This window comes from Puma concolor, unplaced genomic scaffold (assembly GCF_028749965.1).
Source record: "Puma concolor isolate L17-30 unplaced genomic scaffold, mPumCon1.1.hap2 unalloc_scaffold_7, whole genome shotgun sequence".
In the NCBI taxonomy this organism is placed as follows: Eukaryota; Metazoa; Chordata; class Mammalia; order Carnivora; family Felidae; genus Puma; species Puma concolor.
The window spans coordinates 851,503-878,588 of record NW_028240280.1 but is presented as its reverse complement, the minus strand read 5'-3'; the positions used below and the strand labels follow the sequence as shown (position 1 = coordinate 878,588).

The 27,086-nt window shown below is 41.7% G+C and overlaps 1 protein-coding gene and 1 long non-coding RNA gene across 5 annotated transcripts in view; one reads left to right on the top strand and one right to left on the bottom strand.

Annotated features, from left to right (window-relative positions):
* Positions 1-27,086, top strand: part of LOC147571030 (transport and Golgi organization protein 1 homolog) — a 494,441-nt gene that overhangs the window by 40,170 nt on the left and 427,185 nt on the right. The gene's annotated exons all lie outside the window — the stretch shown is intronic.
* LOC147571040 (uncharacterized) overlaps positions 10,290-27,086 on the bottom strand; it is a 72,253-nt gene continuing 55,456 nt past the window's right edge. For 2 of the 4 annotated variants that reach the window (XR_015247790.1, XR_015247791.1), the window contains exons 3-4: positions 20,092-20,783; positions 17,070-17,975 (exon numbers count right to left, since the gene is read on the bottom strand). This is a non-coding gene — a long non-coding RNA (uncharacterized LOC147571040). Of the gene's footprint in view, positions 10,330-14,642; positions 14,818-17,069; positions 17,976-19,148; positions 19,199-20,091; positions 20,784-27,086 lie in introns of those variants that run through there. The other 2 variants (XR_015247792.1, XR_015247793.1) reach the window with 2 other exon arrangements.

Here is a 27,086-nt window from a genome sequence, read left to right as displayed (position 1 = left end):
TTGAGTGTCCAGCTCTGGGTCAGGCCATGATCCCATGTTTTGTGGGTTCTGCCCTCACATCGGGCTCTGTGGTAACAGCTGGGAGCCTGGAGCCCACCTTGGAGTCTGTGTCTCCCTCTTTCTGTCCCTCCCCCACTCGCACTTTGTCTCTCTTCCTCAAAAAGAAACAAACATGAGAAAAACCCACATCAAACACCAGTACTGAGAAAATATTACAAAGAAAACTAAAGCTTGAATTCTTACCTTGATATTCTCGAGGTTCTAAGAGAGGAAGAAACAAAATTAAGTTTGCTGTCAAAACATATTGTTAGTAAAAAACCCAGTGTTCAGGATACATACTAAAATAATACTCCAATGAAATCACAATAATCATTTAATTTTGCCTAATGAATTCACAGGATTAAAAAATAGGAAAAAATTAGAATTTCCTATTTAAGTCATGATACTTCACAAACATTTCCGTTAAAACGCACAATGTATATAGCTTATTTTTGACCCCCAAATCCATTTACATTTTCCTAAATGAACATTGAACCTATGCAATTTTGAAAATTGATAATGCAGACATTTTTAAAAAATGCACTAAATCGTCATTTCCCTGACTTTTTCTTTTTAAACCCAGGTTCCACACTGAAGTTTAGAACTGGGATTATTTTTAAATCCTGAAATAAAGAAAAAAGGAAGGAGGAAGGAAGGAAGGAAGGAAGGAAGGAAGGAAGGAAGGAAGGAAGGAAGGAAGGTAGGAAGGTAGGCAGGCAAATTCTAATATTTTTCAAGTAGTTAACATAAGTATTTATAATCCAGGTTAAAATAGAAAACTCAATAATATTAAACATAAGAAGTCAATGATTTCTGTTGTACATTCGTAAAGTATCTAAAGAAACTCCTTTGGAATATCTCCAAAAATATGCCCAAAATTTATGGAAGAATGGGAGAAAGTAACAATAAAAAATGTACTAGAGATACAACTGATAATGTTATATGGATAGATGTTTACAGATAGGGACTTAGAGGAGTAGTGACTATTAGAAACATGGGATTGTTGTTCCCCCCAAAATATACTTCTAGTTCACGTTCTAAAAACATTGAGGTTTTCTTTCAATGTTTACTTTGATTCTGAATCACAGCTCGAAGTGTCAGATTTCTGAAGTAAATAAAGATTTGCCTAATCAGGTGATCTTCTCTATGCTGATGACATCTAGGAGATTTTAAGTTCCTTGAATACACAGCTCCAAGTAGCCAATGAAAGGAATTCACATTCCTATTTCACAGTATTGCACCTAAATCAATCATTAAGAACTATGAGAATTATTTCTAAAAGAATGCTAAAGTCCTGGATATGGTCCCCAAAAGAACACATATCATTTTACAAAAACTAGACTAACCAGCACTGTAGGAGCAAATACACCCACAATGCAATTCACACGAATTCACATACGAAGCTTTAATTTTGTGCGAATGAACCACTCTAGAAAGTAGCTTCCAAAATGTGTAACATTTGTTTCTTCAGCTCTCAGAAGTGAGGTCACTAAAATGCGTGCTGGTGGGAAATGTACATGTCTTTGAGTGGCCACTGTCTGAAAGAGAGCAGGGGCTGTCAGCACAATGATCATGGGTTATCGAAGACACAAAAGACAAGCCATACTGGCATGAATGTAAACATCCTCCCTCGTGGGTATTCTTGAAACATCTGGCAACTGTCTGGCTGCTGATATTCATAGTTGACTTTTTTTTTTTTTTGAAATTATTGTCAAGTTACCGAACATAGAGTGTATATAGTGTGCTCTTTGTTGTGGGGGCAGATTCCGTGATTCATCGTTTACATACAACACCCAGTGCTCATCCCAACAAGTGCCCTCCTCGATGCCCATCACTCATTTCCCCCCACCCCCGCATCAACCCTCAGTTCTCTGCATTCAAGAGTCTCTTATACTTTGCCTTCCCTTCTATTCAAAACTACATTTTCCCCTTCCCTCCCCCCATGGTCCTCCATTAAGTTTCTCAAGTTCCACATATGAGTGAAAATGTACGATATCTTTTTCTGACTGACTTATTTCACTTGACATAATACACTCCAGTTCCACCCACATTGTTACAAATGGCAGGATTTTATTCTTTGTCAATGCCAACTAGTATTCCATTGTATATATATACCACATCTTCTTTATTCATCAGTTGATGGACATTTAGGCTCTTTCCATAATTTGTTGAAATTATTATTGAAAGTGCTGCTATACATGTGCCCCTATGAATCAGCACAGGGAGGAGAGCATTTTAAGAGAAATAGTTCATTAGCTTCTCTCCTGGGAGCCCTGGGACAACACCCAGATGGTTGACGGCCCCAGGTGTTCTGGGCAGGGAGGGCCTAGCAGGTGGCCAGGGTCACCCCAGTTATAAGTGGAGCAGAGAGCAGGGAAAGATGCAGCAGTGAAAGTTGGGGGCCTTGAAAAGTTGAGATGATTCATGGAGGCGAGGTAGTGTCCCCAAAGCCAGTGTCAGCTTCCCATCTGGGGAGCCCTTTGTGGCTCCTAGGGGCAGGACCAGGAGCCAAGAGTTTGAGATCCAGCTGTGCTGCTTATCAGCTGTGTGACCTAGACTGGTTTGCTTCAGTAAAATGGTGTCCTTCCATGTACATGCCTGTGTCCATAACTGTGGTGAGGACGAGAGAAAGCCATGTACTGAGCACCTGTGCACATTAACCTCACCATCTACGGGGATGCAGGATCATCAAGCCCAATGGTCAAGAATGAATTCTTGTTACGTTTTATGGTGCGAAGAGGTGTTTTCATTTCAGCATGGGGACAGGACCGGTTGGAAGGAAGAGCTGCACTGGGAAAGTGAGGAGCAATTAACTGTATACTTTTAAGTTTGGGGGTGGAGAGGCTAGAGGTAACCTATCTCTAAAGGGATTTGTGCATGTTTTTAAAGAAGACTCATGGGATCCTGGAGGTCTGGCTGTTGTGAAGACAGGGTTGCTTTCAGTCTCTAGCCAATCATCAATATTTAGTGCCATTAGTGCCTTGAGCAGGGTCTCACTCTGCATGTCTCAGAGATTTTTCAGTGTGCTGCAGATTGTGAAAGAATTTAATCTTGACTATGATTCTCTTGCCTTTGTGCTCCTCCTCATTTCCCCCATGAATAATTTTTTAAGTTTCTTTACTTTGAGAGAAATATAGAGTGAGCAGGGGAGGGGCAGAGAGGGAGGGAGAGAGAGAATCCCAAGCAGCATCCACTCTCATATTGCTGAGCCCGATGTGGGGTTGAACTCACAAGCCATGAGATCATGACCTCAGCTGAACTCAAGTGTCAGAGTCTTAACTGACTGAGAGACCCAGGCACCTCGCCCCCCGCCGCCCCCTGAACAATTCTGAACCTTAAATCTTTAAGGTTGTTGAAGGCAGGGGGAAGGCCTCATCTTCTGTAACTTCTTCTTGCCGAATAGAGATGTAGAGATGTCCCTACGTCATGGGTCAACATTGATTAGTCAGGAATGTATAGGGGATTTAGGAAAAGTGGAGGCAGCTGAGTCCAATGTGGATCCCAAAGAAGTATGTGTGTGGTGGTAAGGACCATTTGTCAACCTGAAGTTATTGTAGTGATGGAGTCTTGGCACCAAGCAGAGAAACTTTGGAAAAGGCAACGTATGAGTATTAATATGGCTATAAGAATGAGAAGTCCAACAAAGAGACCCTTTATAGTTGACCCCAGTCGTCCTGAGAAGCAGGGCTTAACCAGTCTTTTAAAGAGAGGGAAGTATTTTTGCATAGCCTTAATTTGAGTACACATGTCAGTTGGTAACCCTGCCATAATTCTGGAGTAATATTTCTGGATAACCTGGAGTGCATACATAGCACTCTGCTTTCATGAAGCATAGGTGCCTCCTTGGGCTGCAGTTAAGATACCAAGGGCCATTCGGTTTTGGAGGGCCACTTTTTAAACTGAGCTGCGTCTGTTTAAAGATGAATAGTTTATGCTTGGCTAAAGCCTCTATTTGTAATTTTATATCAATAGAGGTGGCCCCTGGGGCATATATGGCTAAGGGATCAAACCATCAAGAAGCCCTCTTTGTTTGATGTCTAACTTCAACAATATCCTAATTATGAGGAATCATGGGCAAGTGGGAGAAAACTTGTCCGAGCCAGGCCAGAAGCCAAGCCAAATACTTGCCATCACACATGCCTGCAATACCTGTAGGTGTGGGTGAATTCCTCTTTTCAAGGTCCCCCAAATATCCTGAGGTCCCTGTACCTCCTGGGAAGTGATATTCCTGACTCTCCTGGTAAGGCTGCTGGGAAACCTGTAAGCAAGGTATCAGGCCAACAGTTCCAAAGGGCTTTCCTGGCTTCCTTTTCATTTCTTTAAATGTGTGTTTATTTTGGAGAGAGAAAGAGAGAGGGGGATGAGTGGGGGAGGGTCAGAGAGAGGGTGACAAAGGATCTTAGCAGGCTTTGTGCTATCAGTGCAGAGTCTGATACGGGGCTCAAACTCACGAACTATGAGGTCACGACCTGAGCTGAAGTCAGACGTTTAACTGACTGTGCCATCCAGGCATCCCCTGGCTTTATGTTTCATAAAGGCAACCTCAGTTCCTTAAAGCTGTATGGTCATATCTGAGTCTATGTATGTCCCTCTAAAATATGACATTCCAGTCAAAGCTTTGGTAAAATAACCAATACTTTCAATAGTGTCCTGTTACAAGGAGAACAGATTCTTAGTGAACTTAGGAAAACAACTGTAATTACCTTGTAAGAAAGAACTTTTGAATTTCAGAAGGTTGAGGTAGAGAGGAAAGTTAGATGCATCATTGTTCACAAATGAATGTTTTACCATGTTTCTGTAAGTCATAGAGACTCCTGTTAAGAGAGTTTCCTTAATCTGGCAGAGCAAACATCAGAGAACAAGTAACATTTCCAACAAGAGTCACGAAAATTATAATCATTTTCTTCAGTTCATTTAGTTCCATGTTACTAATTCTTGCTCAGTTTGAATGTAGCTTTCATTAGTTCTGGAAATTCTTACCCATTGCAGCTTTATGATTTTTTTAAGTTTATTTATTTGTTTGAGAGAGACAGAGGCAGCATGAGAGGGGAAGGGAGAGGGAGAAGGAGAATCCCAAGCAGGCTCCACACTGTCAGTGTAGAGCCCGACAAGGGGCTCAGTCTCATAAACCATGAGATGGTGACCTGAGCCAAAATCAAGAGTCTGATGCTTAACTGACTGAGTCACTCAGGAGCCCCAGTTTTATGATTTTAAAGCTATCAAAAACCTGCATTTGTTTAAAAAGAAGTCCTTTGCATGAATTTGCTTGAAGATGAAACACATTTTGCAAATGACAAAAGACCATAATACAGCTGACAAGAAAATTCAGTTATTTCTGTGACATAGAACACTTCGATAATCAGAATATCAAGGGATATTAAAACTTCAGGAATTTCATATCTATATCTGTCTCTATCTATCTTTGTCCCTATATGAACCGTTATAGCATTGGCCCAAGCAATACAAGCTTAAGTTTATCGTTATTTGTTTGTGCATTCCAAGTATCTTAACATACCAAATAAACAAGCCTACTTGGTCAAAAAAGACTTCATTTTCTATTGAAATCTTGGGAAAGTTTTAATGTTCATGCCTAAATAGGATTATGGATCATTATACAACTTAAACTTATTTATTTAACCAAGGTGACAAGAGATTCCAAAGGCCAATAGATAGGGTACTATACTTGTTAGTAAAACTTAGCTCCTTTAACATTGTGATGTTTTAACTTTCTTAACAAACCAAAGACCTGCTAAAGGCAAAACAGGGAACCTTTGGTTTTCTGGGCAAGCAAAACAAAAGAGAAAACAAGATTTATGTTTTCTTACCAAGTGCAAACTAACAATCCAAGAAAACGTTGTCTTTTTTTTGGCAGAGAGAAAGTAGAATTGTAATCTTCTAACTGTGTACCTCTAGAATCCGTTCATTTTGGGGTGCCTGCGGAGCGCGGTTGCTTGAGCATCCCACTCTTGATTTTGGCTCAGGTCATGGGATCAAACCCCGAGTCAGGCTATGCACTAAGCGTGGAGCCTGCTTGAGATTCTCTCTCTCTGCCCCTCCCCCATGTGTGCACATACTGTCTCTCTCAAATACGAAATGAAGAAAGTCCATTCATTTCAATGTTAGTCTGTGCTGATGACATATAAAATTATTGTCCAGAGACTACCCTTCACAAACTTCCTACAACTTTCTTTCGCACTCAGATTTTGTCCCAAGCCATTTCTTTCCAAACAACCAATCTCATTTTAGGAGAAAATTACTTTCTTTTACCTCAACAAAAAGTATTCCCATTCATCACGTCTTCCTTACACATCTCTTCGCTTTTTTACATGCAGAGTTACTTTCCTTATTTCCATCAGTCTTATTTACGTTTAGCAGAAGAATTTTCACTCTTAGAAACCTTAGTCTCCAGTGAAAACTAAGTAGTAACCACTTGTGAACTCTTATACCAGAATTCTTCTAGATCTAAAATTTATAAAACTACATTTTATAATTAAAAAACATGTTTTTCCATAGTACAATCTTTTAATAAAGCACAAATCATTTGGGTCATACAGACCCATTATACCTTCAGCTTCAATGTAATAAGAAGCCAAAAGTACAAATCTACATTCAGTAATCAATGCTACAGCACTCAGTCCTATTTGGAAAAGGCCTAGATGGCCAATGGATTCAGTTCTCTTTATCATTTAACCAAAACTTTCAAGTTAAATACTTTGAAAGCTATCTTAACCATTATCCAAGAAAACTTTGTGACAGACAAAATTCAGAATCATTTTAAGTCCTCTTTTTGATAACAAATTGCCACAGAAATAACACAAGCTTATTTGACTTTCTGCACACCTTCGTAGAATAAATGTTTTATATTTGATGCTGACAACTCCAAAGACCCGTCCATTTTCATTAAGCCAACAAATGTCGTTTAAATACCATGTATATTTCACCCGGGGCCACTAAAATGTCAATCAGTTTGTTCCCCATTGTCAATTTTTACCTGGGGCTGTGGCTGGAACTCTGAAGTGGGAGGGGTTAAGTCCAAGAGGGTACTCTTTGCTCCTTGACAGCAAGGGTAGGAGAAGGCGTCAGAGGTACTGAGGATGTATAGGAGTCTTTAGGGGTCTATGCGGGTACCACCGCACCCCAGGTGGTACAGAAACAGGTGGAAGGGTCCTGGGGAGGCTCACCTGTCTCCCTCACTTGACCTGGCCCCATGCAACACCCCCACGCTAAGTGTACCCTGTCCCTACTCTGTGCTCCTGTCCCCATGGCCACACTACCCTGGCCACTCCCTGGAATCCAGGCCTGGACACAGCTTTCCATAAGCCACTGACACGGGGTGCCCAGCACCGGGTTGGAACCAGGAAAACACCCCCTTCCATGAAAACTTAGATGGGATAGGTCATGCCAGGGTCTGTGTATTCTGTCTGCCTGTGCTGGCCTCCAATGGAGTGCCAGAGTTATGTGGAGTGTGCGTGTGTGTGCGTGTGTGTGTCTAAATTTACGTTATGCACCTGTTCGTGTGAATTCTGTTTCTGTGAGTCTATTGACTGTGGACATGAGTTTCTTGTTATTTGGTTGTTTTCATGTTTGTCACTTGGGTTTATTTGTATGTATGTGTATCTGTGTCTGTCTCTGAATGAGTATATATCCTCTGTGCAGACCTCTGTGTCTGTGACTGTATCATCTTTATCTTCCAGGGACACGGGTCCCTGTGGTGGGAGTGTCTGTGTGTATCTGTGTTTCATGTCTGTGCGTGTATTGGTTGTGCATGTGATTCTGAGGCCCCTTTGGGTGTTCTTGATCATACCTGTGTGTGTGTGTTTTCTGTGTGTGTGTGTGTGTTTAGCGTGTGCAGAGTTTGCTTTATGGGGCTGTTACACGTGGCCCTGCGTGTGTGTGTCTGTGTGGGTGAGTGTGCTCCCCTCAGGGTGTCACTGACTATGTCTGCAGCGTGGGTCTGTGTGTGAGTCTGTCCATGAGTCCCATACCCGAGTACCCAGATGAGGCTGCGGGTGATTCCATGCCCGTGTGTCTCTGTGCTTATGGTGTCTGTTTCTTTCTGTGAGTGTGTATGTCTGTACCCCTAGGAATGAGCGGCTGCAGAGGAGACCCTTCAAGGATGAGTCCTGGGGTGGGTGAGCAGGAGACAATCTGGGCTGCCCTCAACCTGAGGCTCAGCTCCCTCTGTCCATTTTTCTCCTGTCCTCCAGTGTCCCCGCCTTGTGTTGCCACCTCAGTCCCCAAGGATGGATGGAGTGAAAGGTCAACTCACAGGACCACAGGCCAGTGGCTGGGAGGGCTCCAGGTGGAAGGAGGGCTTATTTAGTATGGGGAGGGCTCCTAGACCCTGGTGAGGATAAGGGCTTCCTGGGCCCTGGAAGAGGTGAGTGAGCGGGGGGCCCCTAGGGAGGCCCGGGGAAACAGAGCTCCTGGGCCCCATGGAAGGAATGCAGGATTGGGCACCCCAGGAAAGAGCTGGAGGAGTCCTACAGGACTCGTGAGTCCCCAAAGGGCAGATCCCTCACTCACCTGTGCTGGTGCAGGCTGGGGCCGGGAAGCAGCAGCAGCAGCATCCAGAGGCAGCAGGGGCAGCAGATCCCTGGGATGGTGGATGGAGCAGTGAGCCATGGTCTTGCAAGCAAGGGGAATCACCACGCTGGGCTGCCCTCGGCCCTTGCCCCCTGCCCCAGCCACCTCACTAGCTCTTGCCCCGGCATCACCCTCCAGCAGGGCATGGGCAAGCCAGGCAGGGATGGGCACCTGGGGCCACAGGAGTGTCTCCCATGACCTCTGTGTCCTAGTTATTGAACGGGCATAAGGAGTCACCCAGGGCCCTTGGAACCAGGAGGGAGAATCTAGCCCTGGAATCTTCTCTGATGGGACTTGGGGAGAATTATGGAGGGAGAGCATTTAGGGCCAGTTCATTGTCAGGATAAAAGCACAACACGAGGTCACCTTGGAGGCCGAGGTCAGTGTTTTCTTACGCAGGCCACATTCGGAGCACTCACCCAGGGATTTGGAGGAAGGAGAATAACTGATATTAATGTAAAAGAACAGAAATGCTGGACCGTGGGCACTCCTGATGCTCTTACAAAACAATGCCCATCCCTCCGTCCTCATCCTCTCCATAGTGGGGAGACTGAGGCAGTCAGGGATTTGGTCAAGATCACAGAGTGGTTTCTGGGTGTTTTGCTGATTACATGTGACCAAACTCCTTTTTCCAAAGTTCACTTCTTTAATCTTGCCAGTGATGTTTTTGGGCAACTCTGGGACAAATTTCACCTGGTTGAGGATGAAGCAAACCCATCCCGAATGAGTCCTGTTGTCATTTCCTACCAATGACCCGTGCGTCGCCTTTGTCCCTGCCCAGTCCCCCAGACAGGTTGGTACCATGTGGTGGCCTCACTAGGCTCCACAAAGGATGTCACATTGTCCCGTGACCCGGTAAGCTGGATGCAGCCCTGTGACGTGCTCTGACCAGTGAAACGTGAGTGGGAGCGAAGAGTGCCACCTTGAACACAACAGTTGGGAACAGCTGTGTCTGGCCACCTCTCTGTCCATCTCTTATGGCACCTGGTAGTTACCTATGGTGGGTGCTCTTTTATCCTGGTCCCAGGAGGACCATGGTGGACATGTGGCTTGAGCAAGGAAAAGATTTCCGTTATTACAAGCCATTAAGACTTCGGGGCCATTTGTTACGCACAATAGCATCTAGCCCATCCTAACTGGGATGCATCCTCCGTTCTCCTCTCTATGAGGCAGGCAGCACAGCCTAACATTGGAAGCATGATGTCTGTTGTCAGATACACGTGAATTTGAGTTCCAGCTCCATCCTTTTATTAACCCCTACCGCAGGCAATTACTTGGAGTCTGGGAGCCTCCATTTCTGCTCCGTAAGATGGATGGTTACATGATCTGAGGTTTGAAGGGGATTAAATGAAATAATAAAACATGTAAATCTTTGAGTCCAGGGCCTGGCACGCACAGTGAATGCTCAGTCAATAGTAGCTGTATAGCTTTATGTCCTGATTGTCACATTCAGAAAAGCTGCAACTGGTTACAAAAGAAAAGAAGAAAGTGTTAATCCCTGTGGCCTATGTTTCCTTTCAAACTGTTTTTCAGCAAATAGGATAATATGTATATTCATTCATACCCTGCTTTTTTCCCTTGGTAAGAAGTTGTTGTGATATTTTTATGTGACAAATAAAAGACCTGCATCTTCTTTTTAAATTATAGCACATTAGCTATCTTGACTTCCCTATTGCTGGACATTTCCATAGGTTGCCCATGGCACTGTAAACAAACGAAGCAGAATGAAAACTATCAGAATGCATTGTTTGCTAGAATAAATATTTGTTAACTTTTCTTTGCTCTGTATCTATGTACTAGGTTGCAATGTAGAATGTATTTCTTATTACAAATAATGTTTTAAAAGGTATGGAGTTGTTGATTTGAATTTTTTTCAAATTTTGAAACATTACACGTAATCTTTTTTTTTTTTTAATTTCAGGAATAGAACTTAGTGATTCATCACTTACATATAGCACCTAGTGCTCATCCCAACAAGTGTCCTCCTTAATCCCCTTCACTCATTTAGCCCATCTTCTCACTCAGCACCCAACCTGCAACCCTCCTTTTTTCCGTCTGTATTTAAGAGCTTCTTACAGTTTGTCTCCCTCTCTGTTTTAATATTATTTTTCTTTCCTTCCCTTCTGTTCATCTGTTTTGTTTCATAAATTCTGCATATGACTGAAATCATGTGATATTTGTCTTTGTCTTCTTTGACTTAGCATAATACACTGTACTTCCAACCACTGTGTTGCAAGTGGCAAGATTTCATTCTTTCTGATCACGGAATAATATTCCATTGTGTATATATACCACATCTTCTTTATCCATTCATCAGTCGGTGGATATTTGGGATCTTTTCATACTTTGCCTATTGTTGATAATGCAGCTATGAACATTGAGGTGTTGGTGACCCTTTGAATCAGCAGTCCTGTTGCCTTTGGATAAATACCTAGTAGTACAATTGCTGCGTCATAGGGTGGTTCTGTTTTTAATTTATTTTTTTTAGGATCCTTCATACTGTTTTCCAGAGTGGGTGCACCAGTTTGCATTTCCACCTGCAATGCAAAAGGGTTCCTTTTCTATGCATGCTCACCAACATCATTTGTTGCCTGAGTTGTTAATTTTAGCCATTCTGACAGGTGTGAGGTGGTATCTCCTTGTGGTTTGGATTTGTATTTCTCTGATGATGAGTAATGTTGAGCATCTTTTCTTCTTTCTGTTAGCCATCTGGATATCTTCTTTACAAAAGCGTCTATTCCTGTCTTTTGCCCATGTCTTCATTGCATTATTTGTTTGTTAGGTGTTGCACTTTATAAGTTTTTATAGGTGTTGGATACTCACCTTTTTATCTGATATGTCTTTTGTAAGTATCTTTTACCATTCTGTCAGTTGCCTTTTAGTTTTGCTGATTGTTTGTTTCCCTCGCCGTTCAAAAGTGTTTACCTTGATGATGTCCCAATAGTTCGTTTTTGCTTTTGTTTCCCTTGCCTCCAGAGACGTGTTGAGTAAGAAGTTGCTGCGGCCAAGATCAAAGAGGGTTTTGCCTGCTTTCCCCTTGAGGATTTTGATGGCTTCCTGTCTTACATTAGGTCTTTCATGCATTTTGAGTTGATTTTTGTGTATGGTGTAAGAAAGTGGTGCAGGTTCATTCTTCTGCATGTCACTGTCCAGTTTTCCCAGCACCACTTGCTGAAGAGACTGTCTTCATTCCATTGGATATTCTTTCCTGCTTTGTCAAAGATTAGTTGGCCATACGTCTGTGGGTCCCTTTCTGAGTTCTCTAATCTGTTCCATTCTCTATTCTGTTCTTGGGCCAGTACCATAGTGTCTTGATGATTACAGCTTTGTAATGCAGCTAGAAATCCAGAATTGTGATGCCTCTAGCTTTGGTTTTCTTTTTCAAGATTTCTTTGGCTATTTAGAGTCTTTTCTGGTTCCATACAAATTTTATGATTGTTTGTTCCAGCTCTGTGAAGAATGCTGGTGTCATTTTGATAAGGATTGCACTGAACGTGTAGATTGCTTTGAGTATTATTGACATTTTAACAACTGTTAAATTGTTCTTCCACTCCATGGGATGGTTTTCCATTTTCTTGTGTCTTTTCAGTTTCTTTCCTAAGTTTTCTGTAGTTTTCAGTGTATCCATTTTTCACCCCTTTGGTTAGGTTTATCCCTAGGTATTTTATCTTTTTTGGTGCAAGTTTAAGTGGGATCAATTCCTTGATTTCGCTTTCTGCTGCTTCATTGTTGGTGTATAGCAATGCAACTGATTTCTGTACGTTGATTTTATATCCTTCAACCTTGCTGACTTCATGTATAAGTTCTAACAGTTTTTTGATGGGGTCTTTTGGGTTTTCCACATAGATTACCATGGTGTCTACAAAGAGTGAAATTTTGACTTCCTCCTTGCCGATTCGGATGCCTTTAATTTTTTTCGTTGCCTGACTGCTGAGGCTAGGAATTCCAACCCTCTGTAATAACAGTGATGAGAATGGACATCCTTGTGGAGTTCATGACTTTAGGGGAGAAAGCTCTCATTTTTTCCCCATTGAAGATGATATTAGCAGTGTGACCTTTATGATCTTGAGGTATGATCCTTCTATCCCTGCTTTCTTGAAAGTTTTTATTTAAAAAGGGTGCCATATTTTGTCACATGCTTTCAGGAACCTCTATTGAGAGGACCATGTGGTTCTTATCCTTTCTTTTATTAATGTCAGATATCACATTGATTAATTTGTGGATATTGAACCAGTCTTGCATCCCAGGATCAATCCCACTTGATTGTGGGGAATAATTATTTTAATGTGTTTTTGGATCTGGTTGGCTAGTATCTTGTTGAGAACTGTTGCAACCATGTTCATCAGGGAAACTGATTTGTAGTTGTCCTTTTAAGTGGGGTCTTTGTCCAGTTTTGGAATCAAGGTAATGCTGGCCTTGTAGAATTCGTTTGAAAGTTTTCCTTCCATTTCTATTTTTTGGAACACCTTCAAAGGAATAGGCGGTAACTCTTCTTTAAATGTTGGGTAGAATTCCTCTGGAAAGCCATCTGGCCCTGGACTCTTTGTTGGGAGATTTTTGATTAGAGATTCAATTTCTTTCCTGGTGATGGGTCTGTTCAGGTTTTCTCTTTCTTCCTGTTTCAGTTTTGGTAGTTTTATGTTTCTAGGAATTTTTCCATTTCTTCCAGATTGCCCAATTTGTTGGCATATAATTGCTCACAGTATTCTCCTCTTATTGTTTGTATTTATGTGGTGTTTGTTGTGATATCTCCTCTTTCATTCATGATTTTATTTATTTGGGTCCTTTCCCTTTTCTTTTTGATCAGTCTGGCTAGGGGTGTATCTATTTTGTTAATTCTTTCCAAGGACCCTCTTCTGGATTAGTGGATCGGTACTACTTTTTTGAAAATTTCAATATCATTGATTTCTGCCCTAATATTTATTATTTCCCTTCTTCAGCTGGTTTTGGGCTTTATTTGCTCTTCTTTCTCCAGCTCCTTTAGGTGTAAGGTTGCATTGTGTATTTGAGACTGTTCTTCCTTCCTTAAGAAGGCCTGGATTGCTACATACTTGCTCTTATGACTGCCTTTCTTGCATTCCAGAGGTTTGGGGCTGTCATGTTTTCATTTTCATTGGCTTCCATGTACTTTTATATTTCCTCTTTATTTTCATGGTTAACCCGTTCATTCTATAGTAGGATGTTCTTTAATCTCCAGGTATCCATGGTCTTTCCAAATTTTTTCGTGTGGTTTCACAGATTTCTTGTCCAGTCCCCTGCAAGTGTTTTCACTTTCTCTCTCTTTCTCTCCAGCTACATTCAGCGGAGTGCTTCTCTTGCACCATCCCTGTGGGCTGCACTCTCCCCCTTTCCTTTTCTCTGTCCTCTCTCTCCACAAAGAGCTCCCCCCCTCCCCGGCTTTTCTCTCCAGCAGTTCACTTATCCACACCACATACCTGCCATGTTCTGTGGCTCAAGTGATGCAGATTATTGTCTTAATGTTCAAATCTCTTTGCTAGCTGTTCAGAATGATTTGGTGCTGATCTAACTGCATTTCCAGGATGAGACAAGCTCAGGGTCTCCATCTAGAGACCACATTTATAGCGATCAAACTCAATTTTTGGCTTACCTGAGGGTGGATGTGGCATCATCCCATTGTTCTAATAAGTATTTCTCCCACTTGCTGGTGAGCATGAGTGTTCCTTGTCTTTAATATGCTTCCTGATCCTTCATATTTTTATCACCTATTTATTGGTTGTCTCCCAGAAGGAATACTTAGGTATGAATCAGGAGATGTGACCTTCCACTCAGACTGAGAAGTAACAAGACAGTTCATAAATCTTGTGTAAGGGAGTACTCTGGATGCAGGATTAGAAATTGCTGTCCAGCTTCCCTGTCTCTCCTTTTACACCACCCAAGTTACATTAACACGTCTCACACATCATCTCATCTTCCAAAATAGACATTTTCTTTATTTCAGCATCTTGTGTTTAGTGCCCATTCAGTGAATCAACTCCTTGAAATGTAACCACCCGTCATAGCTCTTATCTGATACCAAGAGATTGGTCTTCAAGGGGGCATAGTTGGACACAACAAGGTCCACAAGTGGGACCATAGCCTCATTGACTACCATGCACTGGGACTTAGGTGTGTATGATTGATAGAAAATGTCCTTGACAGTCAGCTGAAGGGTTCCAGGCATAAAGGTGATTCCTGAAAATGGCAATCAAGAAGACTTCAATCATATCTTTAAAGTAGATACCATTACCATAACCATCCTGGCAGGCACATGAGATCTCTTTCAATACTAGCCTTCTAGGCTATCACCTCTCCATTGGGCCAGCACCCAAATAGCAGCTTTGGTGGAAATGGACTCTGAGCCCTCGTAGCATTGTTGCCATTACCTTTTCCTCTCAAGCGGTCAATAATTTACATGGGTAGGTGTCAGATTAATTGCTAATTGAAAGACAGCCTGATTTTGAAACTGTGTGATGCAAGGGGGTTGTGGAAACTTCCTCTATGTTGGTGCCTCTAGTGTGAAAATAGCCACTGCTGTGGATTGCTGGATTTGCACTGGACACAAACATTCCTTCCTCTTTTCTTCTGGCTGTTCGATAGTGTTTCTTCCATCCATTTATCACATATTTGGGGACTATTATGTGACTGACACATGCAGGGTACATCTGTCTGCCGCAGGCTGCTCTATGATTATGTCAAGCAGAGGCTTCCCTTGATTTCACAAGCTTGGAGAATTAGAATATTTCTGGGAACAACTGATGATGACAATGTCTGTCTTGTACTAAAGGTTACATACCCTATTACAGGCCTCTTGGTTTTGGAAAAGCACCTGGTGTACCAGTGTGGGCCTTGGCCACACCTCCCACCTTTGTCTTTTGTGTCTCAGATGGAAATATCTTAAGGACAATAATAAAAAGTCCCTGTTCAAAACTGATGGTTGCCAGAGCACAAGACACAACGAGTGTTGGCAAAGGTGTAGAGAGAGAAGAACCCTCTTGCATTGTTGGTGGAAATGCAAACTGCTGCAGCCATTCTTGAAAACAGTATGGAGGGTCCTCAAATAGTTAAAATAGGAGCGCCTGGGTGGCTCATTCAGTTAAGCATTCAACTCTTGATTTCAGCTAAGGTCTTTATCTCATGGTTCATGAGATTGAGCCCTGCCTCAGGTTCCACACTGACAGCATTGACCCTGCTTGGGATTCTCTCTCTCGCCCCTCTCTCTCTGCCCCTGCCCCCGATCACATACACACACTCATTCTCAAATGAACATTCTTAAAAAGTTAACAATAGAACTGCCCTACAATTCAGCAATTGCAGTACTAGGTACTCACCCAAAGAATACAAAAATACCAACTCAAAAGGATACATGCACCCCGATGTTTATAGCAGCATTGCCTCAACAGCCAAAGTATAGAAGGAGCCCAAATGGCCATTGAACAATGAATGGATAATGAAGAATCGGTGTATATGTATATAATGGAGTATTACTCAGACTACAGAAAAAATGACATCTTGCCATTTGCAAAGACATGGATGGAAGTAGTTTATGAACTAGTTCCTAAGTGAAATAAGTAAAATAAGTCAGTCAGAGAAAGACAAACATATGATTTCACTCACATGTGGAATATAAGAAACAAAACAGATGAACGAAGGGAAGGTAAGGAAAAATAAGATAAAAACAGCGAGGGAGGCAAAGCCTGAGAGACTTCTAACTATAGAGAACAAACTGAGTATTGGTGGATGGGAAGTGGTTGGGGGGATGGGCTAAATGGCTAATGGGCATTAAGGAGCCCACTTGTGATGACCGCTGGGTGTTATGTGTAAGTGATGAATCACTAAATTCTACTCCTGCAATCAGTACTACACTACAGGTTAACTAAGTTGGATTTAAATAAAATCTTGGAAGGAGAGGTGCCTGGGTGGCTCAACCGGTTGAGCGTCCGACTTTGGCTCAGGTCACAAACTCGCAGTCTGTGAGTTCGAGCCCCGCATCATGCTCTGTGTTGACAGCTGGGAGCCTGGAGCCTGCTTGGGATTCTGTGTCTCCTTCTCTCTCTGCTGCTCCCCTGCTCATGCTCGCTCTCTCTCTCTCTCTCTCTCTCTCTCTCTCTCTCAAAGATAAATAAACATTAAACAAATTTTAAATAAAATCCTGGAAGGAAAAAAATCAACTTTGGCAAAGATGTAGTGAAATCAGAACTTTCAAACACTGCTTGTGGAAGTGTGAACTGGTACAGCTACTCTGGAAAACAATTTGGCAATTTCTTAATAAGTTAAAAATGGAGTTGCCATATGGCACAGCAATTTCATTCCAAGGTATAAACCCAAGAGAATTGAAGACATATATTCTCACAAAAACTTCTACATAAATGTTCATAGGAGCACTATTCACAATTCCTGAAATGTGGAAACAACCCAATTGTTCATCAACTGATGACCAGATACATCAAAGGTGGTAAAACCGTACAAGGGGATATTGTCTAGTCATCAAAAGCCATGCAGTACTGTCACATGTGTAGATGAACTTCAAGAACATTGTGCTAAGTGAAAGAAGCAAAAGTCCATGTCTTGTATAATTCCATTTATATGAAATCTCCAGAACAGGCAGATCCAAGAGACATAAGTAGATTAGTGGTCGCCAGGGAATTGGCGTGGGAGGAATTGAGATATGGGCTTTCTTCTCAGAATGATAATAATATTTTAGACTTAGTGGTAATAGTTGTGCAACATCAGGACTATAATAAAAGCCACTGGACTGTCCATTTTCAAATGGTCAGAATGACGGCTTTTAAGTGTTGTCAATTTCACCTTTTTTTTTTTACATTTTTTCATTTTTTAGTATGTTTTAAATGTGAAATTTATTGTCAAATTGGTTTCCATACAACACCCAGTGCTCATCCCAACAGGTGCCCTCCTCAATGCCCATCGCCCACTTTCCCCTCCCTCCCACCCCCCATTGACCCTCAGTGTTTTCTCAGTTTTTAAGAGTCTCTTATGGTTTGGCTCCTCCTTCTCTAACATTTTTTTAAAAAAATAAAAAAATTGAAAGCTTCAAAAAATAAAAATAAAAATAACCAAAAAGGAGCATTTCAAACATAAAGAACAAGAAAAACATGTCCCTGGTTTCCATAAGATTAAAGTCATACAGCCTTGCAGATACTAAAACATGAGATAAAGTCTGTAACTTTCTGGAATGTCATTGGCTATGATGATTTATGATGCATCGTGTGAAAAAAACATATGTAATCCTGCACTGACTGTTCCTTCCTCAGAGAAGTCTCTTCTTTGTGAAGATTTTGTATCCTGGGTGGCTATCTTAACTTGGGCTTAAATGAAAGTCTTCTCCCTTCTGTCTAAAATTAAAAAAACAAACAAACTAACAACTTTTATTCACTTTGAATCAACATAGTTGTTTTGCAGTGTTGTTCAACTCTCCTATTTCCTGGTTGATCTTCTGTGTAGTTGTTCTATCCATGATTAACAGTGGGATGTTGAAATCTCTTTCTGGGAAGTACACTTCTGAATAAAAAAGGGAAGTTTAGAGTAATGACGCTGCTTTCCTTGGTGACCCTTTCCCAAAGTATCGTCCTAAACTTTTTTTTTTTTTAATTTTTTCAACGTTTATTTATTTTTGGGACAGAGAGAGACAGAGCATGAACGGGGGAGGGGCAGAGAGAGAGGGAGACACAGAATCGGAAGCAGGCTCCAGGCTCGAGCCATCAGCCCAGAGCCCGAAGCGGGGCTCGAACTCACGGACCGCGAGATCGTGACCTGGCTGAAGTCGGACGCTTAACCGCCTGCGCCACCCAGGCGCCCCCGTCCTAAACTATTTTTAAGCAGAAGCAATACAATGAAAACAAAGGTATAGTCCCCCAGAGTGGCTTCTTTGCAGTGGGAATATGCATGTTGTGCTACCTCCTTGCAGCATCCTTTCCTGATTTTCTAGCTGAAGGGAGTTTCTTTTCCTTCTGAACTCCTTGTCAATTTACCGAGGACCTTCGTGCTTGCATTAAATTGCTCCTTCATCGATCTCATCTCCCCTAGGAGTGTTTCAGCCCCTCTGAGGGTAGAACTTTGTCTCATTCATCCTTAGCTCCAGCTTCTTGCTCAGCGATTTTCATTCCATGGACTTTTGATAACATTTCAGAATACACGTTCAGAAGAAACGTATCATTGCTATTTGCCCACAGAGTGGTTTTATTTTTTTTTTTTTAATTCTTTTTTCAACGTTTATTTATTTTTGGGACAGAGAGAGACAGAGCATGAACGGGCGAGGGGCAGAGAGAGAGGGAGACACAGAATCGGAAACAGGCTCCAGGCTCTGAGCCATCAGCCCAGAGCCTGACGCGGGGCTCGAACTCACGGACCGTGAGATCGTGACCTGGTTGAAGTCGGACGCTTAACCGACTGCGCCACCCAGGCGCCCCCACAGAGTGGTTTTAAACATGTATTATTTCACATGTGGTTTAGAGTATGGACTGTGGAGCTGGGGTCAAGATGGCAGCATGGGAGGATCGTGAACTCACCTCCTCCCATGAACACAAGAATTCAACAGCTGCTTGTGGAACAATTCCCTCTGAAAAGGATCTGAAAGATAGCTTAACAGTGTCTGTACAATAACGGATAAAAGGATAAAATATATGGAAACAGGAGAGGCAGAGACACAGTCTCACAAGAAACCCCACTCCAGGTGTGGTGACCCACAGTCAGGAGGATCTCATAATACAGAAGTTGTCCCAGAGGACTGAGGGGTTTGTGAGCTACCTCAGGCACCCCAACTCTTGGGAACTACATGGCAAAGATGAGCCTCCAAGCATAGGGCCTTCAAAAAATAGGACTTACTTCCTGAAGTACTCAAGGGCTTCTGTTGAGCCGTGGTGTGGCTCACTCCTGTCTTGTCTTCTTTGTGCCTCCCACACCTGGCATTCTCAAGGATACCTGCTCTTTGAATGCTCTTCAGGATTTTTTGTTTTTTAACTACAAGCCTATTATTAGGCAAAAGCAATAGGCTGAGCCATTTGTGGGAACTTATAATGGCAAACACTTCATGGGAAATCTCCAGGGAACATGTGCTTTGAGTTTCCTAGGAACCTCCTAATTCCAAAAAATATTTATATTTTGGAGCCTCTCAGAGGCTAAGATTTCCTTGAGGTGATAAATGGCCTACAAGGTAGTTAAGCACTCTCTATGGATAATTTGTGTTTCATTTTCACAATAACACACAAGTCTGACTCTATTACTGTGCCCATTTCACACATAAGGAAACTGAGGCTCAGAGAGGGATGATATTACAAAAGTGGCAGTTCGTGGAACTGAGATGAAACCTTAGGCCTGTTTATAGACCCCCACACAATGGGAAGAATTCAGGCATCAGATGGACATCCTTTTACCACCTCTCCATTCTGTGAATGACTGAGACTGGAATCCCATAGGAGCCTCTGTCCCAGGGGCCCCTCTCCCATGTCTTACCCAATCGCACCCAGGCCAGGCAGCTCCAGTAGGTTTCTGGTGCTGGGCGCAGGAATATCTTCAGTTGGTCCCCATGGCTGAGGGCCCATGTGTCAGAGAGGATGCTAGCCACTTTCTGGGAGAGCTTAATCATTCTTCCAGAGCTCCCTTTGTCTTCTTCTCCTTTGGGGTCATTGATTATCTCATCTAATCTCTGCAACAACGCTAAGAAACAGGTACCATTGACATCTCCATTTGACTGATGACAAAACTAAGGTTTTAGCTAAGCAGTTTCCTCAAGGACATTTGGTTTTAGTGACAAGGCCAGGATTTAAACACAAACCTGTTTGGCTGCCAAGCCTGTGTTTTTAGTCACTTGCTAGAACACCTCTCCTGTGAATTTGTACTTTCTAGGGCCAGGCATGGATGGGGTTTGAATCTCATGATCTTTGGTTATGAAACAGACACCTTACCAGGGGGTCTTTGCCAACATTTCAAAGTTGAAAAACTTTTTTGGTTTTACCTTTTCAAGTTGGGACCTTTGGTTTAGCACATCCTTTATCAAATTAAAGTGTGGAGAATTGTTTTGCCTTGGGTCTTGGAGTCAGAAAATTTGAAGGTCCAAGTAGCAGTTTTTCTCCTTGGTCCTCATCAGGCACACCAGGTCACAGAGAAGATTTGAAACCGGCTCCACATTTGTCTCGGGGAACCACCTAGGCAAGTTGCAGAAAAGGCAGTGTGTCGGTACGTGTCTCAGAGAGATCATCTTTGAGGTCATAGTGCTGCGAACGAATCCATAAGGTCAACAATTTCTTTATGAATACAAACAAGAGTCAGACTGCTGGAGAGAAAGAAATGGAACACAAATATCTACCAACTTCAACAACAGACTCTATTAAGGGACTTGGGATATTGGGAGGATGGGGGAGCTGTTGTCCCTGTCTCCTCTGAGAAGTGCTTACCGTTTGCAATTTCAATGCCAGCTCTGGGGCAGGAGGAACTTTCCCAGACTTGGAACAAACCAAGTACTGGATCACTTTCATTGGCTCCTAGGCCTAAAAGACAATCTCCTTTGCCTGTGGAAGGTGGGGCTTGGGGGCGGTGAGGCAAAATGAAACAATGAATATATCTTGACTTTTAATAGTATGTCAAGAGAAATAGGCCACAGACTATAGTGCCAGGTGTGGTAGACTTTAAGATAACAGACACAGAAGTCGAGTAAGATTTTATCACAAAGTCTTGCCCTGATGAAAGAGATTGCTCATCAGTCACAAGAGCCCTGAGCCCTCAACACTGAACCCACAAAAATGTCAGGGTTTCTTTTAAAAACTGTCACATTGAAAGTCCTCTAGATATTGTCCCATAAGACTGTCTCATAACAAAGTTTGTAGCATTTAGATCTGGAGAGGAGACCTTGTGATACTCAGCAGAAGAGGGAAAGGTAGACCTTAGAGTCTCGAGTTAGCAAAATCTAAGAAGGTTATTTAAAAGGAGGTATTGATAATATACATTTCAAAGCAGTCCCAGTATTTCACAAAATATCGAACGTGTATGCTTTGTTGGAATTTTAACTTCATTTTTCTAACTGTGTGATGTGTAAATTTATCTGTTTCAGGTGGCTGGCGCTCTTCTTCCCAATTCCCATCCACGTTTGCAAACATAGAAAAGAGTAAACAATGACTGCTTTGGGTTATTGATAGATTTATTCAAGTTCTAGAAACTCGGGATTAGTGATTTTCATTTGATGATACTGGCATATCATCAATGTACTCAACATTAGAACAAAAATACTTGTAACAAATCATGAGAGTTCAAATGCTGTTATTAGCTTCCTACTGTCTACAATACGAACAAATTCTTTCGAGCAATGTCTGGTTAGATACAGGTTCGGTTGCTTCAACAAACACACCCAGTAACTTATTCCTTCCTTCCTGAATAGTCTGGGCATATGCAGTCCATAGCTGGCTTAGCAGCTCCACCCTCTCAGGGACTCAGGTTCCTTCTGTGAAGGTGCTCCACCACCTCTAGGGTAGAACTGAGAGGACTCAGCATCATGTCCACATCCAGGAAGTGGGAAGTGAACGTGGGAAAGGGGAGGACATGCCTCTAGCTTCAGAGAATAACCAGAAAGTTTTCCATATCACTTCTGCTCACATTTAATTGGTCTGAACTTAGTCGCCTGGCTGTACGTAGCTTCGTGAGAGGCTGGGAAATGTGGTCTTTCCTTTTGAGTGGTTATGTGTTCGGCCAGAAATAGGGCATTCCATTTCTATGAGAGAACTGAGGGCATGACTATTGAGTGACCACTAACAGTTTCTGTCAGGGTCCACCCCTTTGATTAAACAACTGTCCGCAAATACACACAGAGCATCATCCCCACGCATAGAACATTGTCATATTCAAGAAATATAACCTCCAGGTCTCATAGAACGACTACATCTGGGTCAAAATTTAGTATCTCTTGTTACTCCCTGGTTCTCTCCATTCAGTAGGGATAGAATTCCTCTCTGACAAACTATAAACTAAAGCATGAGTTATGTCTAGTCTCCAAACCAACCAATATCTATCCCTGGAGTAGGATATTGCTATAAAAACTCCAATACTGGAAAGAGAAGAGTGAATAATGAGGTAACATAGGTCCCTAGCAATGATCCAACTCCCCTGGGCATGAATTATGACAGAACCCTGTCCTGGCGCTCTTTGGGGCCTCAGTTCATTCAGTAGGTCCTGATTCTGCTGTCTGGGAAGTATTCCTCTGCTGTCATCTTTAGCTTTTGTCTTTCCCTCTGGAACATTCTTTCATGTTCATCATCCTCTGTGGACAAATCTGAGGTGGATGTTTGGAAGAATATACCCTTCTTGAGGACAGGATGGCTTTTGCAGCCCACTTCCTGCTGCGCAGAAAGGGGATCATAAGGATTGTATTAGAGGTCAAACTTATTGACAATGGCGTTACAAGAAAGGATATGCTCTCTCCTCCCCATTTTCCTAGGCTATGGTTTCTTTTGCAAGAAAATTCCCTCAAACATTTAGGCTTCTGGTCTACTTTTATGTCTGTCAAATTCCATATGTAAATAATCCTACTGAAATATTTTGTTCAGGCATAGTTTTGGGGCCTGAAAACTCTGGTCTTCTGTGTAGCTTGTTCTGGGCTTTACCAAGTCTCCCTACTAAATCAATGACAGCTATTTTGCACTTAGCCAGTTTACCTTGAGTCAGCCATATTGGGGAGGTGACTGAGAAAGGCTTGGGTGTCCTGTCCTGCTTAGGCTACCTATTGAAAGCCACGTGTAATTCCTTCAGTTTGGGCTGCAGAAGTTTTTGCCTCTCTCAGGCTTTGGCGGCACTAGTCACTCTCGTTGCCGCCAAATTGGATTGTCATCTACAGGCAGAAAGAGCTTCCTTAGAAGAGCTGTATACCCCTGAATCAGTGCTGGCAGACTGGCCGACCCTAGCCTGAGGTCTGTTTGTGGCAGGTTCCTGGTGAAAGTGGCAAAATGCATCCCACAGACACCACATTCCAAATATTACGATTAATTTCTTCTTGAGTTTCAGGTTCTGATGGCATGTGATCCGCCACGAGAATGATCATAGACAACAGCTTAGTGTTTTGTCACAACATAAAAACTGTCACCAGACTTGCCACCAGACTGTAATACCTGTGCCTTCCCACCTACTGCCTGCCCACCAAACCTATGCCACTTATGTTGGGTTCTACACTAGCAGCCACTCCCTTCTCGTATCAAATTCTGTAATAGTTTGGATATAGAGCGGGTTGCTCTAACAGGGGCTATAAATAACCGTGGCTTCAACAAAATATGTATTTCTCTTTCATGTAACAGTCTAGGTATATGTTCAAACCCACAATGGTTACCCTATAGTGTCAGATACCCAGGATTCTGTATGCTTGCTCTGTGGTTCCTTACTGACAAGGTCAAAGATGACTCAGCACAGCAGATCTGCTTGCAGCCAGCAGGCAAGGAAAATGGGGAGGGGAGAGCGTATCCTTTCTTTTAACGCCATTGCCCATAGCACACCTCACTTCCATTTGCATTCTGTTGACCATAACTTAACACTTCCTGGTAATGTAAAGGCCCAGTCTACAAAGCCATGTACCCACCCAAATATCAGGAATTCTCTCAATATGAGAGAAGGTGGGAATGGATGTTAGGTGGCAACAAGCAGTACTGTTGCCAAGTCAATAATCCTGACTCCACTCTTCACTTCCCAGCCTCTCCTCAACATATGGTCATCTGGGTTCTGGCCTTCACCTCCCAGTTGTATCATTCCCACCAAGGTCATCCTGTCGTAGCTCAATGCAAGTTGTCTCTTGCCCTTCTCGATCCCACTGTAGCAACTGACCCATCAGACCTCTCCCTCTCTCCCAACCCCAATAGCTAATCATCAAGACCTCTCACGTGTATGTCTTGAAACAATTGCCTCATCGTCCCACTACTTCCAGTCTTGCGCAACTAACATAGGCCAGGCCACCATCATCTCATGCGCAGCCTTAAAATTGGCCTGTTTACTTTTCCTGCCACCCACTTCCATTTCACGTCAACCCATTCTCCATCTCCAATCAGAGTGATCTTTTAACAATGAAAGCTCAGCAATCAGTCAGTGAATGATTGAAATTCTTCAATGGCTTCTCAGTACTTTTCAGAAAAAGCACAAAGTTCTTTACTGGTTTGCAAGGTCCTGCAGAAGCAGGCTTTGGTTACTTCTCCAGCTTCATCTCTTAAAAGAAGCCTGTATTCTCTCCTCACCTTTTTGCTCCAGGTATACTGAAGTACCACGTATGTATCTATTTCCCAGGTCCTCTTGTATCTCTGGTGGCTGTTACTATGTTTCAGGCATTATCCAAAGTCATTTTCACACATTGGAATTTTGTTCATTTATCTCTTTATTTTGGTCTTTATTTACTTACTTATTTATTGTTTTTGATGAATAAAAATTTTATGTATTTGAGACTTACAATGTGATACGTTGATATATGCATACACTGACAAGTGATAACCACAATGAAACTAGTTAACATATCCATCACCACCCATAGCTACTTTGTTTTTGTGGTGTGGTTAGAATGCTTGAGATCTGCTCTCTTCGTCAATTTCAAGTATACGATATGGTATTGTTAACTGTAGTCACCGTACTGTACGTTAGGTCGCTAGAACTTGTGCATCTTACAATGGAAAGTTTGTACGTTTTGATCAGTATCTCCCCCTTTTGCCCATCCTCCAGCCTCTGGTAACTACCCTTCAACTCTCTGTCTCTACAAGTTCAACTTTTCTTTAGACGAAGAGTTCACATGTGCATGAGATTATACAATATCTGTCTGTTTGCGTCTGACTAATTTCACTTAGAATCATGTCCTCTGGGTTCACCCACGTTGTCAGAAATGGTAGAACTTCCTTCTTTCTTCTGGCCAGATACTATTCCACTGAATGCACAGGCCATTTTTCTTTCTTTTGATGGGCACTTCAAGTTGTTTCCATATCTTGGCTACTGAATAATATTGCAATGAACATGGGAGTACAGATGTCTCATTGAGATAGTGATCTACACCCAGAAGTGGGATTGCTGGATCATATGGTATTTCTATTTTTAACTTTTTGAGAACCCCCAAACTGTTTTCCACAATGGCTGTACCAATTTACATTCCTGGAAATAGTGCTTAAGGGTTCACCCTTCCTCCACATCCTTGCCCACAGTTGTTATCTTTTGACTATTGGAGAATAGCCATCCTAACAAACAGGTGTGAGGTAATAGCTCATTGTGGTTTGGGTTTGCATTTGCCTGACAATTAGCGATGTTGAGCATCTTTTCTCATACCGGTTAGCCTTCTGTATGTCTTCTTTGGAAAAAGTCTATTTGGGTCCTTGCCCACTTTTTCACCCTGTTATATGGTTTCTTTGCTGTTGACTTTGGGAAAATTGTAAGAGGAAACTTTATTTAAAGTGGAAGTGTTGAATTACTCTATTGTATACCTGAAACGAATGCAACACTGTATGCTAATGAACTGGAAAGAAAATAAAACCTTAAAGAAAATGGAGTCAGGGGGCCAGAAGGGGGAAGCTCACAGGCTCTACCACGTGTCATTTCCTGCAGACCCACTGGAAGGAGACATATCTTGTAAGCTGACACTACTTCAGCTACTGCTATACTACCTCAGCAAGAGGAAGAAAGGTCTTTCTTCTTCCCTCATCATGGCCCAGCTGATGACGGTCACAACTTAAGCAATGAAAAGCCACCATACTTGGAACTCCCAGTGTACTCCAATGGACTTTCACTAGATCATAGCCCTCCCAATTTCTTCCTTTCCTCTACAAAAGTGTTCCTCTCCTTTGTTCTCCAGACTTGCTATAGCTTCCTTCTCCCAAGGGGCAGTTCTCTGCTATGCCTAAATAAGCCATTTACTTTTCCTGGTAACATAACTGGTAGTTTTATTTTTAAGGTTAACTATTCATGTGAACTCCTTATTTGTTTTGTATATTAACTCTTTCTTGGAGATGGTCTGCAAATGTATTCTCCGATTCTGTAGGTTGCTTTTCCATTTTGTTGATGGTTTCCTTCCCTTTCCTTCCCTGTGGTTTTTAGTTTGATGTGGGCCCAATTTTAATTATAATTAATTATAATTATATATATATATTTATATAAATATATATAATATATAAAAAATAAATATATTTTTATATTATATATTTATATAAATATATAATATATATATTTATTTATATAAATATATAATATATATATTTATTTATATAAATATATAATATATATATTTATTTATATTTTTTGTGCATTATGTGCATTATATTTTGTGCATTTTGTGTATATTTTGTGCATTATAAAATATAAACATATATTTATATATATAAATAAAAATATATATATTTATATATATATTTATTTATATATATTTTTAATAATAATAATATTAATATGTATATATTATTATATATATTTATATTTATATAATATATATTATATATTTTATTATATTATATATTATT